Genomic DNA, 8,606 nt, shown 5'->3' with positions numbered 1-8,606 from the left:
GGTGCTGTTGCTGACTGTGCTGGAGAGTGGGGGGGAAACACTTTCCTTCTGGCCTGTGTAGCTGAGGACAGGAAGATCAGAGATGCAGAAACTAACTCCCAGGTCCGCAGCCTGGATCATGTCTCCATGAAGACACCCAGCTATGCAATCTATGGGTGGCAGTGTACAGGTGGCAACCTTCGGTAGCAATCTATAATCTTCAGTGGCAATCTACAGTGGCACACTTCAGAGGACTTAAAAGTACATGAACTCAGAGAGTTAAAGACTTGAACTCCCATTTTAAGCATGAAGTACAATTTCAAGAGTGAAAACAATTTGCTTGGTGTCCAACTACCTAGCTTGTGAAAGGACAGAGCAATGGTTTATACCTCCATCTTGTCTTAATTCAACCTAATGCTTTTTTTTTCCCCAGAGGAGTCCTAGCTCCATCAGGCCACATGTCATGGCAAAAAAAAAAAAAAAAAAAAATCCAACCTCACCACAGTGCACACGTGAGAAATCCGTGGTGGGTGAGCACCCTAGACTCTAGTGCCGAGAGGTTCATTAGTCCAGTCTGTGTCTCCTGAGGTTTTTAGAGAAATAGCTGCTGTCCTGTTTCTCACTTACTTTTCTGATCATTGCTTAATTAAATGGTTAGGGAATGAGTATAAATGACAGGTTTCAATGTTTTTCCATTAATGTGATAATATCAGAATTCACTGGCTGTAATTAGTAAGTGGATGCATACATCAATTCACATCTGCACACATAGGGTTCACAAAAAATGGATTATGCTATACATATTGAGCTATGATTCTCATTTATCCAAATCCCTTAGCAAACATTTGCATGTCTATATATATATATATATATATATATATATATAATCTACTTTATCAATTGCTGCATAATGTTCTACATTATGGATATACAATAATTTTAGACAAATGAGATGCATGAATATTTCAATTGTTTGTAATTTTGACCTACTGTACAGAGGAAGGGCTGGCAAACTTCCTATGAAGGATCAGATAATAAATATCTTAGGCTTATGCAAACAGAAAGTCTCTGTTGCAATTATTGAATTCTATTGTTGTGACAATAAAACAGCCAGAGATGATAAATTTAAAAACGAACATGGCTGTATTCCAATTATACTTCATATTCAAAACTAGACAATGAGCTGGACTTGGTCATGGGACATAGCACATAGCTTGCTAATCTATGATATATGGTTTTGATGTATGTTTCTGTGTTTACATGGTTTTGCTTCTTCTATTACTGTGTCTTTAAAATTCAATGTGTACTTTCCCCTGACATCTTTCCCCATCTCTTTGCATTTGGTTACTATTGTTACATATAAACATGTGCTCACATGTATGTACACATGTGAATATATACATACAACATGCTGAGCCTACTTAATGCTGCTCAGACGCCTATGGTTTGAGGCTGACCACTTAGTGTTGAATGGCCAGGACATCTGTTGTGAAATTGTGTCTTCTATATAGGACAGAGAAGTTTCATCCATGAAATGTCAACAATGTGGTAGTCTACACCAGACCTGAACGATAACACCGCCAGTCACATACCAACAAGGGCACGGGAAATACCACCAAGCCCCACCCCTAGAAGAAGAGTCACTGGCATTTAATTACTGCTGGCACCTCTAGTCACAAGGAGCATCACAAGGGCTCCACTGTCATGACTGCGTCTCTCTAAATGTCACATTGTAAGTTAGTCTCCTTCACATGAATTTTGGAGAAACAAAACAGTAACTCTATAATATTGAATAAAAACATGGATTTTAGGGTTATAAATATTAACATATAATTATCAGATTTTTCTACATTGTGTAGTCTTGTCAAAGTCTTTGAAGCATCTAATTCCCTGCATATTAGCATTAGTACCTTATTACGGCTTATTTTATTATTCAATAAGTTAGGGGGTAAATGTATTATTTTGGTTTAATTTGCATACTTTGATTACTCATGAAGATAATAACATGTTTATTGGTGACCTACATTTTTTATCTAGGAATCTCCCATGTATATATCTTCAGTCAGCTTGCCTGTGTTACCATTTTTCTCATTGATTTTAATAAATTCTTTATACATGAGAGAGGTCATGTCCTATTTACTTTCTGCATTTGTGTGTTGCTATGACAACTAGATGTGACCTATAATACTCAGGGTATTCTGAAGCACTTGTTCCATGTTGTCCCTCACTCAGCAGGTCAAGCTCACTGAAGTCAAGATTGCTTATCCTCATTTTTGTCCTCACAGTGACAGTTTCTGTCTTATAGCTGGTATACCACATGTGATTGTTAAATAAACTAATAACACATATTGAAAATACCTCTTCACTTTCTTTTGTCTGTATAGCATCTCTGGCAATATCATTTTTAATTCTTATCATCAAATTAGTTATTTCTTTGTATTGCTCAGGCTTATACCAAGGTTAGAAAGACCTTTATTCTCAAGCAATTAAAATATTTTCTTTTTATTTTATTGTACTTATAACCTTGGTTATTCAATTGCATCTTTAGTGTACAAATCAACTTTCATCTGTTTGTGACAGGCACTCAGTTTCATTTGTTTTTCTAATCAATGCCTTACTATTATTGAGTGATCACCTCTTTACAATCAGTATCAGATGAGGTCATCATATCCTAGCTTGGACTCATGTGACAGTGGCACATTTTGGTATCTGACACATTTGCGATGGGTATCTCTGTCTGTTTTCTTCTTTCCTGATTTCTGCTCTTTGCTGTGTTCACGTAAGAGCACTTTCCCGGTGACCAGAGTTTCAGTTTGTCAACTTGCTGCTGGGTCTGCCAGTCATTTCCTACAGGGTAAGCCAATAAGCAGTGCACTGGATCACAGAAGCTTAATTTTCAGCCTGGCTTCTTAGCTCTCAGGCTCCATCGTCATACAGGGCTGACCTGCTTCATGGCTACTGTGAGACTAGGGAGCGGGGCATCATCTGCATCTAAGAGGTAAAAAGCTCCTGGTGAGTGAAAGCCATTCATAAATCCCATTAGGGACAACACCCAGTGATGTCATGTCTGGGAGATCTTACTCACCATAGCTGAATGGAGAAGAGTGTCATCATTGTTGTCGTCATGCACAAATGGAAGTGAATCCTTGAAAACAGCTCCTGTTTCCCTTCCAGATATACTCTAAGCTCCCGAGCATTACACACACCAATCGAAGCTGATAGTGATTTTGAAGGAGCTCTAGCAGGCCTGAGGATGGCAATCATGGCTCTAGTAGGCCTTGCCCTTCTGCCTTGCTAAAAACCATTAGATTATAGTCCTGCAACTAGCCCTCAAGGTCCATTCCCTTATTTCACCTCTTCCTCCCCGGAGGCTGAGTATCAAAGTTCAGCCTCAGTATTGAAGTCCAGCAATCAAAAGCCTCCCTTTGGCCACCTTAACAAGCCCAGTGGGAAAAAAAAAAAAAAAACAACTCATCCTAACATGGGGGTTTTCACAATTTCACAACACAAACTACCATTTGTCTATGGGTCATGTCTGTTTTCTCTCTATCCAGAGGCTGTCGTTTGCACGACACCCTAGACAAATTTCTCTCTTGTCCTCTCCCTCCTGCCTTTGTCTCTTATTCCCTGCCCTTTGTCAAATCCCCTTCGGCACTGCCATTTCCTAAGGGAATGGTGTAAGTCATGAGGCGAGCACAGCTGTTTTGACAAGGTACCAGCAAAGCTGAGTCACATGCTATGAGTCTGAAGTCCTTTACTTTTGGTTCACATCTCTGTGTGTTAAACTTTTGGGGGGCGGAGCTATAAGCACGACAATCCACCCAGGTCTTCTCTGACAAAACTGTTTATGTATTCTGCTAAGAAAGTCCTCATGTACCAGCCCCTGCTCTTAAGGAAATAACAACCCTAGTGGACCCTACTTGGGAGTCTTCCCTGTGCCTTGGAGATTGTTATCTGTCTCTGGGTAAATTCATGAAACAAAAACAATTAAGAATTGTTTAAATTCAGAGGGGCTGACAAGGCTCAGCAGGATAGGAGAGATGACAGTAAATCAGAGCAAAGAACTCCTTCTACAAAATATTTAGAATTTCTTAGAATTATAACATACAAGAAAAGAGACTATACATACAAAGCCCCTAGTAAGAACTCCATAACACAAGCTAGGATGACTAAGATAAGATGATAGCATGTATAGGTGATGTAAGAACAACATAAAAGAACCTAAGAAGAATAAGGCATTAGGATTTGTCATTCTTGGAAAGAATGGCTCACACCAGGCTGCTGTATTGTTGATTAATGTAGAAACAAAAGATTGTTTTATTAAACAAATTCTTACAAGATTATAAATAACTGCAACAAGACTCCTAAGCCCAAATTCTCAGGCTTAGGCAAATCTGCAAGCAATATAGCTGACCACTAAAAGTTGATAATATACCTCTTAAAGCGGGGTGATTCACCTAGACTGACTCAGATTCTATCCATCCTCTATCTATTCTCATCTTGAAACCACTAAGTGCTGCCAGCTTGAGAACAGTCTGTTACATGCTTGCTTGCTTGCTTGCTTGCGCTAAAACGATTTTTAGAATTTTAGGAAAAAGGATATGGGGTTGATAATAATAAAACCTTTCTACCTGGGCTTAACCTGCAACCCTGGGCATATTAGAAAAGTATGATCAGAATACATTGATATGATCTGCACCTATTGAAGTCATGAATGTTTTAAAATCTGTGTAAGTAAAGAAACTTTCTGATTGTCAGACAGTCAGAAGTTGCAAAGCCTCCCAGTCTTGGCGTCTGACTCATCCCTCCTCTCGTCTGTTCCTTACATCCTCTCTAGTACCCTGTCCCTGCTGGGGCTGTCCTCTGGCACGCCTTTGTGCTGAGAACTTGGCCTGACAATCCTTGAGCTTACTCCGAGAATCCCTACAGTCCTGAGCACCGCTGTGATCTTGGCATGCTTGTGTCTGTTTGGAATTCTTATAATGCTTCACGTAGCTCTTCCTTCTCTGGCAGGGTTACAGGGTGTACAGAGTCTGCCCCCAGGAGGCAATCAGAACGAAAGATTAAAATTCCGTTGTCCCGAAGGGCCACCAACTAGTTAGCTTAACACACCAGAAACTTGATCCATCCTGCTCTGATCCCAATAGTGTCAGCACTGTTCTTTTGCTCTATGGCTTCAGTTTGGCGTCCCCTAACTTGCAGCCAAGATCACAACAGTGGCTGCGTCCACCGTTTGATGCCATCACAGTCACATACCACCTGGTCTCTGTGTCCTCTTATCTGTCTCATCAGGACATTTGGCAGTAAACTTGGGGCCTGTTCAGGAACTCTGAGGTGGCATCCTCTATAAATCTTTAGTTTAATAACACCTGCAAAGGTCCTACCTCCTACTACGGTCTTATTTATAGCTTGCAGGGTTTGGACCTGCATGCATCATGTTGGAAGCTACAATTCAATCCACTATGAGTTCCATTCTCATAGGAGGAACTGAACGCAAATCAGGCTCAGTATCTGTAGTGCCTAGTCAACTCGATAGCCACCTGGCCACAACTGGTGTTAGCTAAAGCGAAGCTCATTCTCAGATAATGACTTTGAACTTCTGATATTTCTCTGTTCCTAAAATAGATATATAACTAGTTTTGGACTCTGCTTTGAGACTAAAATTTTAAAATATACTCTATAGAAAAGAGTCAAGGCAGAAGCGACAGACAAACACGTGCACCTGCTCCTTTCACCATGGCGCATCCTCAGACAAGGGGAGGTGTTGCTTGGGCCCACTCCACAGTGTAGCCTTTGTTCTTCCAAAGCAAAGGATACACTGTTTTAAGCGCAAAGGTTATACTGTTTTCCCATAGTCTTTCAGGGCAAGGGAGTTACAGATTGATTTTTAACTACAGGAAGTCCAAGACTAAAATTTTCTTATTTTTCTTAAGATTCATCTATTTCTTTCTTTCTTTTTTATTTTTAAATCATGTGTATGTTTGCGAACAGGAATGAGGTACCTGAGGAGACCAGACGAGGGAGTCAGATTTCTTTGAGTGAGTCAAGGTTGTTGTAAGGGCCCTACAGAGGTTCCAGGAACTCCATCCTCTGCAAATGCATCGAGTGCTCTTATCTGCAGAGCCATCTCTCCAGGTCCTTGACTAAGTTTCTTAAGGAGTTGTGACTTTCCATGGTAGCCATTCTACTAAAGAGAATTCCTGTTTCACCATCACTGATCTGGTCTGAACCTGTGGTGTCCACAAGTTTCCAGTGTGGAGGCAGTAGGGAACAGCTGTTTTCATACAATCCTTTCTGACTGTTTCATGTCACCCTTCATAGTCTGCCTTCAACTTCTCCAGAGGAAGCTTTAAGAACATAGTTTTTCAGATTTAGGTTGTTTCAGGGGAAAAAATTGCTGGCATTTACAAAAATAAAGAAAACAAAAATAACTTTTTGCATTAAGATGATTTTATTCCCAACCCTAAACACCCAAAGGTGTCCAACCAAAACACAGAGACTACAAAAGGTTATTTGGAAATAGCTGTAAGCGTTGCCATGGGGAACCAGTTAAAATACATTTTACTTCATCTGCTGAAAGAACTCTTCCCACCATCAGAAAAAGTGGTCAGAAGACCTGATTTGGAAACTCTGCAGTGTGGCTTTAATTAGACCAGGGGAATAAAAGATTCCCTAGGAAGTTGTGTGACTTATTCAAGGTCCCCCAGCAACATTTGGTATAATTAAGACTAGAAGCCAGACCAGCCGACACCAATCCAGTGTTCCCTCTGTTAATGTCACCACAGACTTCCTGCTCTCTTCTCTAGTTGCCTTTCCCTCTGAGGTGTAAGTGTAAGGTCCTGTAAATAGCCCTATTCTGCTATCCACTAAGAGGTCATATATCACCACCACCACCACCACCACCACCCCCCCCCCCATCGCGCGCACTTTTTTTTTTCTTCTAGAAACAACTGTCAGTAAAAGTGAAAGACCCCCGAAGGGAGACCCTCACTCAAGCACTCAAGCCCCGGGACAGCCGCGGACCCAAGAAGACACTGAGACCGTACTCAAAATGTAGAAGGCAAGATTTAATAGAACAACAGCAAGAAAGCACATGGAACATAGACCAGAGCTCTGGGGTCGAAACTCATGCACCTAGTATGGTGTAGAGGAGAGTCGACCATCAGCCAGAATTTTTTACAGGCTTATATAGGAAAACTCAAGGGGGGAGAGCTGGGCAGGGAAAGTACAAGTTTACATCACTAAGGGGTTCTGCCAAGGGACAAGGGGTTCTGCCAAGGGAATCTACGTAACTAAGGGGTCATGTCCTATCATTTGGCAATGTACCCGGTTCATTTTGAGGTTGTTCCAGGAGGCCCTTATCTCAAAAATGTTCTTGGAACAGGTTTTAGTTGGGAGGGTTCGAACTCTAGGGTGAGGAGTTCAGGAATGTATTCTGGGGTGAAGAGTTCAGGAGTGTTCCGGGAACAATCTCTAGATGGGAGGGGTCGGGCTCTGGGGTGAAGAAGAGTTCAGTAAAAATTTTTATTCTTCAAAAGTTCTCAGCCATTCAAGCACAACTCTACTACCATTTAGCTACAAAGTAGCCCATACAAAGTATTTAAACAAATGCTACATCTGTGAGCTGGGTGTGGTGGTGTACGCCTTTAATCCCAGCACTTGGGAGGCAGAGGCAGGTGGATTTCTGAGTTCCAGGCCAGCTTGGTTTACAGAGTGAGTTCCAGGACAGCCAGGGCTACACAGAGAAACCCTGTCTTGAAAAACAAAACAAAACACAAAAAACAAACAAACAAACAAACAATCAAATCAGTGGCGCTTTGGCTAGGGTTTCCAGACCCCTGCATAGACAACAGTTGGAAGTCTGTCTCACCAGTCTTCACCGCTCTGTTCTGAAGATGAGTGTGACAAAATTGTCACATTACAGTATGGCTATGAAGGTGGAACTCCAGAAAATAGGTCGTGAGTCTAGAATGCCTGATCTATCAGGATGCACGTTAACTACTATGTATCAATACTACTGTACTTCCATGACTTCTGAAAGATGAAGGGAACCAAAGACATTGTTAGAGATACCTTCTTTCTCCCATTGTCCCCCAGCCTGCCACCCCAGTTCCCTCCTTAACCTAGTTTGTCTCCTGTATCTGGGATACACACCATACACAAAGAGCACCTTGGAGAAGAAAGGGTTTATTTTACTTTACAGCAGAGGTTCTCACCCTTCCTGATGCTGAGACCCTTGAATATAGTTCCTCATGTTGTGGTGACCCCCAACCTTAAAATTATTTTTGTTGATAGTTCATAACTGCAATTTTGCTACTGTTATGAATCTTAATGTAAATATCCGATATACATAATATCTGATACATGACCCCCCCCGTGGGGTCGGGACCCACAGGTTGAGAATCGCTGCTCTACAGCATCTCAGGAATTAATTAGTCCCTGAAGGGAGGCTGCTTACCAGTTTGCTTCCTGTGGCTTGCTCAGCTTGTTTCTTATACACCCAGGACCTGGAGGTGGGTGGACTCTTCCAATCACTAGAAACAAACTACAAGACTCCCACAGCCCAGCCTAATGGAGGCTGGAAGTTTCTCCTTTGCTGGTTTGTGTCAGGTTGACAAAAGCTACGG

At 41.5% G+C, this 8,606-nt stretch overlaps 1 long non-coding RNA gene across 1 annotated transcript; it reads right to left on the bottom strand.

Annotated features, from left to right (window-relative positions):
- Window positions 1–2,477: 2,477 nt before the first annotated feature.
- Dreh (down-regulated in hepatocellular carcinoma) lies at window positions 2,478–3,298 on the bottom strand. The gene is made up of 2 exons (NR_105051.1): window positions 3,065–3,298; window positions 2,478–2,970 (listed from the first exon to the last, which is right to left on the bottom strand). It is a non-coding gene; the product is annotated as a down-regulated in hepatocellular carcinoma (long non-coding RNA).
- Window positions 3,299–8,606: the final 5,308 nt, after the last annotated feature.

Source organism: Mus musculus, chromosome 17 (genome assembly GCF_000001635.26).
Source record: "Mus musculus strain C57BL/6J chromosome 17, GRCm38.p6 C57BL/6J".
NCBI lineage: Eukaryota > Metazoa > Chordata > Mammalia > Rodentia > Muridae > Mus > Mus musculus.
The sequence above is the reverse complement of the archived record's forward strand: the minus strand, read 5'-3'. Positions and strand labels throughout refer to the sequence as shown.